Genomic DNA, 13,644 nt, shown 5'->3' with positions numbered 1-13,644 from the left:
CCTCCTCAGTCCATATCTTCTCCTTCGATCCTTTTTTTTTTTTTTTTTAGCTGTGCTCTCTAGAACTCCCCTCTAATGTTATTGTACATTTCTTCCTCTCACATTCTGTCCTCTGCTACTCCCTGAAATGCAGCCTTCACTTAAAAATACTCCATACAGATGTCAGTCAGGTACTGAACCTATAGGGAAAAGGGAAATTGATCTGGAGATCCACAGATCCACAAATTACACTAACAAGAATATGGCCAGAAGTTTAAAAGAGAGGCAACTGTTGAGACATGGTGAGACAGGGAGGGTCAGAAAGTGACATTAAGGAAAGAGTAAGGGGGGCATCTAGGTGGAGCAGTGGATAGAGCACCAGCCCTGGAGTCAGGAGGACCTGAGTTCAAATACAGCCTCAGACGCATAACACTTACTAGCTGTGTGACCCTGGGCAAATCACTTAACCCCCATTGCCCAACCAAAAAAAAAAAAACAAACAAACAAACAAACAAGCATTTATTAAAAAAAAAAAAAAAAGTAAAGAGTAAGCCAACTCCCTCCTCCTGCCCTCTGTGTTTGAGGTATAAGATTAAGGGCAGCCAGCCTTTGAAAGGGTGCCAAGAGCTGTTGGTGTGTTCAAGAGATTGCTAGGTTTCCATGAGCACCAGAAAGGTACAAGAAATGTGATAGAAAGATATCTAGGATAAAAGGAGATTTCCAGAAAGCACAACAGAAAAGAAGATAAAGGCAGCCTAGCTGAAGCAGCAAGGCACCCTGAGGGGAAGGCAGAAGGCGCCTGGTACCCAGACAGACCACCACTGACACCTTGATGACCATCTCCCTTCAGACCTTGATAAGGACAGTCCAGGGTGCTGAACCTGAGAGCCTGCTCCCCCCACCCTAAACCACCAGACTTTCTTTCAGCCCAGGCCCCACAGCCATTGGTGAGGAGAGAAATCATTGTGTACAGGGAGCCTATCTTTCTCGTCACCACCAGCAACAACTTCTGACCAACTCCCACTAACAGGCGAAAAGGTTCAGAGTCCTGAGAGTAACAGCAGCAACCATACCACCATTCCAACTTCCAGCCCAGCCTTCTCTGCCATGATCTAGGGAAGGAACTCCTCTAGAGAAAGAGCCAGACCCACTAACTGCCAAGCAACAGGACAGGAAAGCCAGATGAGCCAAAACAGCAAGGTTAACTTAGGGCAGAAATAAGAAGCAGCATGTGCCAGGTGAGTCAAACCACTACTACCCCCTTAGCCACCTCTCCTCAGACTCTGATGAAGATAGTCCAAGACCTGAATCTAAGATCCCTGGGAAGAGTGATATTGAATAATGATATCAAAGAAGAGGTGTAGGGGCAGCTAGGTGGTGCAGTGGATAGAGCACTGGCCCTGGAGTCAGGAGGACCTGAGTTCAAATCTGGCCTCAGACCAGACACTTGACACTACCTGTATGACCCTGAGCAAGTCACTTAACCCCAATTGCCTCAAAAAAAAAAAAAGGTATCATCAATGCCTGTCTTGTCGCTACATCCTAAGGACCACGGAATCTTTCCATCTCATTTAGAGCTGAAGCCTTCCTTATGAATTGTCTCCCCTAATAGAATGTGAGCTCCTTGAGAGCAGAGACTGGTCTACTTTTCTCTTCATATCCTCAGCAGTCAGCTTGGCACATAAGTGCTTAATCTCTTTTTCTTTCATTTATTCGTTCATTCATTCATTCATCTCTTAGCCCCCTCTCTAAGACCGACTGCTTCCTCCCCAAACCTCCTGATACAGAGGGCCACTAGGAGGAGTTGGCATACTTTTTCTTCTCCATTGCCACTTTCCACCCAATTTTATGCCACTATCACTCAGCTTCCCCCTTACAATTTGCTCCATCCTGTCCAGAGCTTTGTCATTATCACCTCCAGACTTCTACTTCACTCACCCTACTTTCCCATGGGTTGTGCCTGGCTCAGAACCTTCCTTTCCCTCAAGTGCCATGACTTCTATATCCAGTCTACCTCATTCCTTTAAGCTCTCCTTTCCTACTTAACCTCCACCCTTTCCACTGCTGCTCCACCTGCCAGAAGTCTTAATTGTAGCTCTGCTGAAGCCCCTGAAAGTTCCAATCAACTTAACCTACTTGGCTGTCCTCCCTTTCCAGTTATCAGCAATCCCTTTAGACATCTTAAAACCAAGTTGTTGTTTTTTTTTCTTTTCAGATCTCATTGAGACAAGGTGTGGTGACTTTCAGGCCCTAATTAATATAAATTGGTGCCAGACAAAGTATTAATTAAACATGACACTGAGATTATTTAAACCAGATATTAAAGTCGATTATTCAGAGCATGTGGCTACCTTGGCTCTTCTAAAATGACTGATGATATCAAACCTTAGGAACTTGCCGCCAGTCCACTATTTGCTAGCTCTTTAGAACAGAAGGAATAAATGAAGTGAGAAGAACACTGGAAAAGTCTAATAGACAAACTGACTGAACTCAGTCCCGAAGGTCATAGCAAAGCAATTCATTTGTGGGCTTTCCAGAGGCCTCAGATATGATTTATCAATTGCAGAGCAAGTTTACAAACACTATACATCTCAATGATATGTTCTTTGCACTGTGTAACTTCTTAAACAATGATAGATGGCGCCTTCTGCACCAAACCTACTTTATAACCCAAAGTCAGGATATTTGGGGGGAAAAAAGGGCTCAATTAAAAAAAAAAGAATAAATATATGGATAATTTGCTAATCATGTCATCTTACAGAGAAGAGATTTTTTTTTCCATCGTGGACCCCTTTGGAGCTGGTAAAGCCCATAGATCCCTTCTCAGAATGTTTTTTAAATATTTGAAGGAAATGCTCAATGTCAAGTAGAGGTTAGTGGAAATAAAGATGCATTTTTTCCCATCCTGAGTTCATCGATTTCCTGAACTTTACCCATGGGACGGCCCCTGAGGGGTAGAGCTGTGAAGTCCAGGTTAAGAACCCCTATTTATAGAAAGAGTTTAAGAGACTTGAGTTCCTTGTGTGGTTTATTTGCTTTTTAAGCACAGGTGTTTCTTGAGATTGCCTTCAGGTACCATATGTTAGCCTTGCATTTATTTCTCAAAAATGTTACCCTAGTTTTCATTTATTCCTCAAACCGAAGTCTGGTGCTTTAACATCAGTGAGGCAGTGAGAACCTCTGAGTGAGGAACACCTGGATTCCTGTTCTATCCATTATGATGCATATTGGCTGTTTGACCATGGGCTATTCGCTTAACATCTCTGTTCACAAAGCAACTTTCTAAGATTTTGTAAGTTACAAAACAGTTGCCATTCTTCATTAATATAAGTCATTTTCTCACAAAGAATTCCCAACACTAATAAAATAACAGATCCAAATAAAACATACTAACAAAAAAAAAACCTTCCAAGTAATGCTCTATGAGTGACATTTACGGAATATAAGATCACAGCTTCAGAGTTGGAAAGTCATCTAGCCCAAACCCTCTTATTTTACAGACAAGGAAGCTTGGGCCTACAGAAAGAAGTAAAGGGGTTTTTGCCCAAGATGACCTAAGCAGTAAATGACAAAGCTGGTTTTTGAACCCAGGTCCACAGAGGGAGTTCCATTGTTGATGCGGCATATTATATACTTAGAAGACTCAAGGCCAACCCTTTAGGAATCCAAAATATTACAACTCAATCAAGAATTTGACCAGGATATTGTGGCTATTCCTTCACAAGCTTCCAATAAACTCGAGGTGATCTTTAATAGCTAGTCAGGAAATAATGACTTTGACTCCATTAACCTTTATATTAATGTCCTAATTGGTCTCCCTGCCTTAAGTTTCTTCCCTCTCCAGTCTATTATATACATTGCTACCAAAGTCATTTTTTTAAAGTGCATATCTGACCGTGCCATTCCCCTACTCAATAAATTCCAGTGTCTTCCTATTACTTCTACAATAAAATGTAAACTCCTCAATTTAGCTTTTAAACCCTTTCACCACCTGGGCCTCAGCTTATCTTCTCAGCCTCATTGGACATTACTGTCCCTCCTGCACTCTGCAATCTAGCCAAATGTCCTCTCCATTCCTCACACATGGCACCCTGTCTGCTATTTCCAAACCTTTGCACTGGTCTTCCCTCGTGCCCATAAGGTTCTCCCTCCTTAGCTCTAGCTCCCAGAATCCTTCCCTTCTTTCAAGACACAGCTCAAAAAATTATCTCCATAAAGCCTTTCCTGATCCTCTTTCCTATTAGGGCTCTCCCTCTTAAACTACCTTGCATTTAACTAAATTGTATATATTTTCCTTCCATTTTCACTATCTATATTTGTATATATCCTTGTTGTCTCTCCCATTAAAATGCAAACTCCTTTAATACAGTGTATTTATATACCCGATGTCTAGCACACCACCTGGGCACATAATAGGTGTTTAATAAACACCTGCTCATTGATTGATTAGATTCATTACATACACCTTTCAAGGGGATTTTGTTATGTTTTGTCCATATAAGAAGACCAAGCATTGTAGGTAGTTAGGTGGTGCGGGGGATAGAGCACTGGCCTAGTGTCTGGAAGACCTGAGTTTAAACTCAGTCTCAGATACTTCCTACTTGTGTGACTCTGGGCAAGTTACTTAACCTCTATCTGCCTCAGTTTTCCCACCTATAAGATGGGGATAATAATAGCACTTACTTTGCAGGGTTGTTGTGATAAACGAGATAATATTTGTAAAATGCAAAAAATAATTTCATATATTATGCCACACTTCCTTTAATAGATGCAAATTTAATTCTTATACTATCAATGTTTTTACAACATCGCTCATATCCATCTCCTTCCCTCTACTCACAGAGCCACCTCTGTAGTTCAGGCCTTCATCATCACTTATGCGGGTGCCTGTGGGTGCACAGCATCTGGCATATAGTAGGTACTTAATAAATGCTTATTCTCTTCCCTTCTTCTTTACTTTAGTATAATTTAATTTAAGAGACTTTGATTAGAGTGAAGTTACCTTGAAGGTGTCACTTAGGGACTTGTCATTTTTATTTCTAATTATGTAATGAACCTTGCAATTATGAATAAATATCCTATTCCTAGTGTAAATCCCAGTTGTACTTCCTGTATATTTTGAAACCACTCCCCTCCGCCATCACCACCAAAGTCACCATTTTCATACATCTATCCTAATTCTCAAGACTTCCATCAAGATCATTTTATCCCCACCAAGAAGGTGGAGGAGGACATTTAAAGATGTTGAATCATTCCACCCAGGGGCCAGGTGCATGTTGCAGCATACCTGAAAATGCTCAATTGTGACTCATTGTGAAACACATTTGCCTCAGCAAGTCACAATGAGGAAGGAATCATCATTCCTCTCCCTAGTTCCCAAAAGTAATTTGGACCTATATCTCCTTACAAAATGTTACAAATTATACATTTGGACTAGATCCAAACACCTCTGTCATTTGTTCTAGACAGAAAACCTTAAATATTTTGAAAAGCACAGTGTGTACTTTTTAAAGGTAGAGTTTTTCTAAATAAATTATGATTCTCTGCATTTCAGAGCACATTAAATAAATAACAAAATAAATGTAAGATCTAGAAAAGAAAAAAAAACAAGACCTTGGACGTCTGTGGTTGCATAACACATTCTAAGAAAAATTAAAATGATTTCATTGTTCATTATGTTTCTTGTACAAGTTTCTCCGTGTTTACATTTTGAATTTGCAGATACAACTATGACAGCAAAGTTTCACTTATGACCACAAAAGTCAACAAAAAAGAAATAAATCCAAATATTCATGAATGTACTATGATTTTCTCAATATGAGGAACTCCCTCCACCAACCTGTTAATGACAAGTGGAGTTAAGGCCAGGTCTCCCCTGATTCCATTCCTAGAATTCCATACACTGTGCCACACTACCTTTTATAGATGCAAATATACCTAATGTTTTAAATAAACCAGATTTCAGTGATTACACCATCACTGTTTCCACAGCGTTGCTCACATTCGTCTCCTTCCCTCTGTAATTCAGGCCTTCATCAGTCCTTAATGTGGACTATTGCAATGACCTCCCAACAGTCCTCCTTGACTCCAATCTCTACCTCTATCTACTTTTTCCAATCCATCTTCCATACTACTACAAGACTGATATTATTAAGGTTGCAGTCTGACCACATATCTGCCTTACTCACTGAGCTTCGGTGCCTTCTTATTACCTATTTTCCTAGGATAAAATGCAAACTCATTTATTTGGCATTTAAAACTCCTTACAGAGTGGCTCTGTCCTATATTTCTAGACTTACCTCACATTGCTTCCCCTCCCACACTATGTTCAGACAATCTGCCCTACTTTCTCTTCTCCGCAGACATAATTCTATCCCTTTCCTCAATGTCTTTGAACAAGTTGTCCACCATGTTTATAACACACACCCTTCCCAAGTCTTCCTTGTAGCATCCCTAGCTTCCCTCAATGCACAGCCTACATGAGGCCTTTCCTGATCTCCCTGATTTCCTGTGCTCTTTTGTTGTCCCCCCAAATTACTATGTAATTGGGGGCAGCTGGGTGGTGCAGTGGATAGAGCACCGGCCCTGAAGTCAGGAGGACCTGAGTCCAAAAACCAAACACTTGACACTTAATAGCTGTGTGACCCTGGACAAGTCACTTAACCCCAATTGCCTAAAAAAAACAAACAAACAAACAGAAAAAAAACAAATTACTATGTAATTATTCGGGACCTATTCTATGTACATTTACCAGTGTGTATGTTATTTTTCCCTAGTCTAGCTCCTTGAGAGTAGCGGTTCTTTCCTGTTTGTCTTTGCTGTATCTGGCACAAAATTGAATTTGCTGAAGAATATTATTTTTTATTATTCAATCAAATGTTGCTATTTAAGATCTTTTTATGCAATCAAACAAGATAGTGTGTGCTTAAAATAATGTATTGATATAATTTCTATCTTTTTTACTTGTTAAAACTAGACTGAAACTTCTATGAAGCCATGGATCCTGCATCTTCTATATGGGAAGTGCCTCAGAAATTGCTCTGTATACAGTAGGCATGAAGCAAATGTTTGATGAATAGAATGGAAAAGTGAAGAGGTACCAGATAAGTCCCTCCTCCAACATTGCCTTTGCCAGTTATTTCCCTGTCCCCCAAATCCCAGAGATTTCACATTTGAAATTCTGTACTAACTTCTCTAATCAATGCCCCTAAATATTCACTTCCAATGGAAGTTATCGAAGGTAATTCAAGGTTATCTGATGAAATTTCAAATCTTAATTTACTGCAAGTGCAAAGGTCCCACTCTGCCTAACCATTAATGGTTTATCTAGTGCAAATCAGTTGGGATAAAATGATTTGTTGAATTGGTTTGGAGTCATCATTATTCAACAATTTAACTGGAAAATCCATGTTTCTACTTCTTTTCTGAGAAATATGCCTGACACACAATCGTGTATTCAAAGATTTAAGAAAGCCTCAGTATAAAGTAATTAATTCAACTAAAGAGATTTCATTAAGGTGAGCAATAAGTCTTAAAATGATACCTATTTTAAAAATTCTGTACAATAGAACCTACTGATGGTAAGGTTCTCCAAATGCTCCTAGTCATAAATGACATTATGTGTCTACCCCTACCATAAATGACTAATTGTGTCAACCCCTAGAACTTTAAAAGCAACCTTGCTGAATGTTAATTATTCTCATAAAAATTTTATAGATGACTCAATGATCCCGCTGCTGGGCATATATCCCAAGGAGGTCAAAGATAGGAATAAAAGTCCAATATGTAACACAATATTCATAGCAGCATTGTGTATGATAGCAAAGGAATAGAAACAAATTGGTATTGGTGAATGGTAGGGTATGATATGGTACATGAATAAATGGAATGTTATTGTGTAAAACATGGCAGAAATGAGGAATTTATGGATTCATAGGAAGAGTTATATGAACTCATACAAGTGAAAAAAGCTAAAACAAAAGAAAAATATCTACCTACACAATGACAACAATGTAAACACTAAAAAAAGAAAACCAAATGGCTTTGTTGTCACCTGAAGGCGTAAAAGGTCAGTGAAAGAAAAAGAAAAAAAAAGGTCTCCACATGGAATCTATGCCCTTCAGATTTTGTGGATATCAAAGATGACATAAATCTCCAGATGAGGTATTTCCATATGGAGATGAGAGGGGTCATACGTGCCAGAGCTTAGTGCTACTGTATATCCTTTCTCTGTTAAAGCTAAGTATACTTCTTTTCATTAATTGTTCAGTAACCTATTGAGGGTTTCATTTCACTCCATCCTTCAGCCTGAACTAATAGGTACAGACATCAGACCTGCCTCTAACAGCATGATTACCTCAAAAGGGCTACTGGGGAAAAAAGTCCTTTGTAAATCTGGAAGCACAGCACAAATGTGAAATCGTTTATCAGGAGCACTGAATCTACAGTCAGGGAATCTGAGTTTGAATCCCAGCTCTGTCACTTTCTATCTCTGTGACCTTGGACAAATCATTTAATCTCTTGGTGTCTCGATTTCCTTATCTGCAAAATGAGGTGGTTGGACTAGATGACCTTTAAAGTTTCTTCCAGATCTAAATCTATGCTGACGTCAGATTTTGGAAAGGTTGTGCTAAAATTTTTATTTGCTGATGTTATTTGACCTTCTATTAAAAACACCCTTAAATTCCCTTGGAATGATTAAAATCACCTGAGAAAGGCTGGTTGACTCGGGGTTGAGTTTTTGAGTTTTTTTTAATAATTGTGATAGCCCAGGTCTTTGTCACCCTGCAATCTAAGACTAGTTTTTGGTTTTGGTGTGTTCCCTAAAAGTCAATAAAGCCTTAATTGGCTGAGGAGATCAAAATTCAACCTACCAAGCTGTAGAAACATACTTTTCAGGGTCCTTCACGTGGCTCCCTAGTTCCCTAACGGGACAAAGATGCTCGCCAATGCGAGAGAGTCAGGCCCCTTAAAATTTGTTGGCTGTCCCAAGGTACCACACGCAACTCTGATTACCAGGTGCATTTCCCCATGGAATGAAAGACTACCACATCTACCCCCTATGGGAGCTGTCTCCTTGAGTATCTTTTCTATGCTATTACTAAATAAATCTCTTTCTGTTGAATGTTGAATGACCTATGAGTGTCTCATTTTGTTCTAATATTGGAACTAAGCTACAAGAGAACCAGCCTGCCACAATACCTAATTGTGTTTATCACGTGTAGGTTCCCATTATCTTGGACAATGTATAATCTCACCTTAAAAGGATAGAAATCACTTTACAAGAAGTCCATATGCCTTTTGAATAATATACAAATTTTTTAAATGTTTATAAGGAAAGCTGAGTGCAATTCCACTACTCAAGGATTCCTGCACAGAAAAAAGTTGACCTTTTAAGGTTATTTTTTTAAGTAACTATAAAAACAATCATAAAAAGGAGGGAGGGGAAGAATAGGAATTATAATTAGCACTGGAAGTTTGAAAAATAATTCATGCCAATATAAGTTAAAAAAATTTCTGTTCTTTTCAAAAGCTTAAAGAACCCAAGAATTTATTAGGAGAAGAGAGTTTGAAAAATGCTATTGTTCAGATTATACACTTTGCTATAGAAGTAATGACAAACTTGCTCCTTAGTTACCATTGTCCCAATGCCTCTCTAGTATTTGGTTATCCCGGGTCATTGGAAGTACTATTCTGAGCAAAACAGGTACCCTAACGACAATGAGAAAAATGACCTATTTAACCTTACTTCATTGCCTCATAGTAGCATGGCGTTATCCTGACTTGTCAAAGAATATTCAAAGAGAACAACATCTAACTAATCTACTCATTTTGACAGACTTCACATCCATGATAGGTGATAGACTATTTCTTGTCTGAGAACCAGTCTTGCTAAGTTTAAAGGGTTTCATCGCCACCTTGGTCTCAGAGGTGGTGAATTTTTCATCAAAACAATTCTCAAAATGCATCTGCTCACTGTTGGTAAAAGGAATACAAACACAGATAAAATTATCAATCCTTAAAGCATTGAACTGAAGAAATAGAGTATTATAATGGAAAGAACACTGGTTATAGCCAGCAGACCTGGGCTAAAATTTTGGCCTTGCTCTCTACTACCAGTGTTAGTTTGGGAGAATTATTTCACTTTTCTAGGGCTCAGTTGATTCATCTATAAAATAATGGAGTGAGGGACTGGACAAGATGTTCTTTTCGATATCTTCCATCACAAAATACCATTAACTGAATCTAGACCATTCTGTACACACCTACACTAGCAGAAGACAATAATAATAATAATAATTTTAATAATAATAATAAGTTTGCATAGCACTTTAAGATTAGCAAAGCACTTTGCATACATCATTTCATTCAAACTAACAGTTCCTAGGACACAAGGGCTTTCAAAGAATTAACTACTCTCCCAGAGTCTTTTCATACTCCAAATCAGCACTTGGTACTTTCAAAATTTAGTTATTTCTACAACCTTATAGCATGTTACAATACTTCTTACCAAAAGCAGTAGGTGAATCTGTCTTTTCTACCATACCCATAAATCATGAATCTATCAGCCCACTCACACATTTACTTCATTGAAGGTAGCACTATGCCCACATATTTCAAATCTATATAGATGTAAATGGAAGTCAGTTCAGACAATGTGGAATTTATAGCATTATCCACGTCTTCTGGTTGAGTTGTTCTCATGACTTGGATATATATGATAATTTGTACAATAAATACAATACATACAAGAATATATAATAAATACAAGAATGCATCTAAGGAGCCAGAGATTTGTGTGTCTACAACCAAGAACTAACTGAGTGGTTGTCACTCAATCTTAAGTATACCACTGGAAAAAGACCAAAGATTTCTGGCTCCATTATTTAGTGTGACTTTGGGTAAGCACCATAACTCAAGGGCTCAGTTTCTTCCTTGTAAAATGAAGATAAGAATATTTATGCGACCTATTTCATCAGATTGGTTGTGGGGATCAAATCAGATTATGTAAAAGGTACTTTGTATCTGTAAAATGCTATAAAATATTAGGTATTGTTAATGGACCACTGGGTGAGGGCAATACAGGAAAAAATATTTCCATTTGTTTCCGCATATTATATATTGCAATTTTTGGGTCATGTATTTGAAAAATAAAAAATAATAATAATAATAATAACAATATAGCTATAAGATAAGGTGTATTGGTGTTTCGTACTTCTAATATTTAAAAAATGACTAGTTGAAATGGTTTGAAGTAATCATTTAAAAGCAATCCCTTAACTATGTTGTCATTAAAACTATGATAATTTAGGCCTCTAAGGAATGACCAGCTGACTAATCTATGTGAAACTCAAGTGGACTGATGAATTAAAAGATTTGTTTTAAAATTTTTTAAAGTAGTTTGCCGCTTCCCAGAGATACTAAAGAAGAAGGGAAGTTAGTGATGCTGTCAAGAGGTGAAGAATTCTTTTCTACCCCATTCAAAGCAACAGATCCATCAAACTATCAAGAAAGCCATATCCTTTCATCAACTCTCCAGCCACTATGCCCTGGTCTTCAAAAATCAATAGATCTGAATGAAAGTTAGTTTAGACCATGTAAAATTTTTAGTACAAACCAAGTGCTATAGGTCGAGTTGTTTGAAAACATTGGTAAACTGTCCTTTGCCAAATTTCTTTACTGTCTGACAATCCAACATGTCAAAATTGCATAATTTGCCTAATTTGGATTGAGAAACCATAGGCACTCAAGTTTTTGATTCAGCTTTTCACTGAATCTCAGATATGGATAAGACCTCAGGAGCCATCTAATCCAAAAAATATTTGAACAAGGATCTACTCAACAAAATGACCAAAAAGTGGTCACCCAACCTTTACTCAAAGACTTCTAGTGAAAGTAACACTAACACTGCCCAAGGAAGTTTCTTTTCTTTTTTTTTTTTTTTTTTTTGGATAGCCTTAGCTGTTAGGAAGTTCTTTTTATTGAACCTAAATCTAGCTGTCTTCAATTTCCATTGAGCCACCATAGTGTAATAGAGAGAATACTGGACCTAGGAGATAAGGAAGCAATGATATAAGAACTTTTACAAATATCTCATTTGATCCTTACTACAACCCTGGGAGGTAGGGGCATTTTAGGGATGGATTTTAGTCCCATTTTACATGTAAGGAAAACTGAGGTAGGCAGAGGCTAAGTAACTCATCCAGAGTCACACAACTAATAAATCTCTGAGGCCATATTTGAACTCAAGTCTTCCTGATTCCAGGCCCAGTGCTTTATCCACAATCCTCTTTCTCGTCATCTACCACCAGTTACTGGATTTGGTTCCTACCTTTGCTATTTACTGTGTGATCCCAGGTCCATCACTTCATCTGAGTTTCAGCTATCTCATTTGTAAAATGGAGACAGAAGTGGTTAATAATACCTCATAGGGTTATTTTAAGAAAGTGTTTAGCAAATCATAAAATCCTATAAGAAATATGAGTTATTATTACCATTCCACTAATTGATTCTAATTCTGCTTTACAAAGCCAAGCAGACCATCTAATCCTTTTTTCCAGTTGACAACCCTTCAGAAACCTAAACATAGCTTCCTTACGAACCCTAAGGCTTCTCGTCTCTCAGCTAAACATGTCCTATTTCTCCAACTGATCAGTGTGTAGCACAGTCCAAACTGAATATAGGATTCCAAATGCAGTCTGACAAGGTGATTATCATCTAATTATGATCTAGCTAACAACGTAAAATCTCAACAATGCTGTAAAAAATTTCCATTAGATGAAGCTTAAACTCGACATGTCCAAACAAATCCTTCCCTCTTTCAAATTTTCCTATTGCTGTCGAAGGCCCTGCCCTCTTCCAGTCACCCAGGCTCCCAAAATTGTTGTCATCCTCCGCAGGTGGCTCCCACTCACTCCACATATTCATTTGTTGCCAAGTCGTTTCGTCTCTAATTGCATAACATTTCCCACACACATCACCTCCTTGCCTCTTCTCAACTCACACAGCTTCCATCCTGCTGTAGGCCCTCATCACTTCACACCTAGACTATTAGAATAGCCTTCTGATCCATCTCTCTGCCGCAGGTCCATCCCCACTTCATTTTATTCTCCAATCAGGTGGCCAAAAGCACAGGACTGACCATATTATTCCCCTACTCAGTGAACTCCAGTAGCTCTTTGCCTCTTACCTCCAGGACCAAATATAAAAAGGTTTTTTTGACTATTAAAGGCCTTTGCAATTTGGCTCCTTCCTAGCTTGCCAATTTTCTTATACTTTATTCCTCTCCGTGTATTCTACAATCTGGTGACATTTACTTTTTCGATGTTCCTAGCAGAAGACATCCCGTGTCTTTTCACTGGTTGTCTTCTATGCCTAGAATGTTCTTCCTCCTCATCAAAGCCTCCTGGCTTCTCTGATTTTTTTTCAAGATTCAGCTCAAATCCCACTTTCTTCAAAAGGCCTTTAATGGTCATTTCCTGTCCCTTGCTAGTATCTTCCCTCTGAAGTTACCTCCCATTTGTACTATATACATTTATGTGTGTGTGTATATATATACCCACATATATATATACATACATACAGATAAACATACATGTGTATACACATACACACATATACATATGTATTATGTTTGTATACATAGAAAATCCCATCTTGAAGTGG

At 38.3% G+C, this 13,644-nt stretch overlaps 1 protein-coding gene across 1 annotated transcript in view; it reads right to left on the bottom strand.

Moving 5' to 3' along the window:
* The window catches only part of SLC7A11 (solute carrier family 7 member 11), a 106,815-nt gene that overhangs the window by 54,137 nt on the left and 39,034 nt on the right, over nucleotides 1-13,644 (bottom strand). The window lies entirely within an intron of this gene.

Source organism: Vombatus ursinus, unplaced genomic scaffold, assembly GCF_900497805.2.
Source record: "Vombatus ursinus unplaced genomic scaffold, bare-nosed wombat genome assembly UNPS02012179.1, whole genome shotgun sequence".
Taxonomy (NCBI): Eukaryota; Metazoa; Chordata; class Mammalia; order Diprotodontia; family Vombatidae; genus Vombatus; species Vombatus ursinus.
The sequence above is the reverse complement of the archived record's forward strand: the minus strand, read 5'-3'. Positions and strand labels throughout refer to the sequence as shown.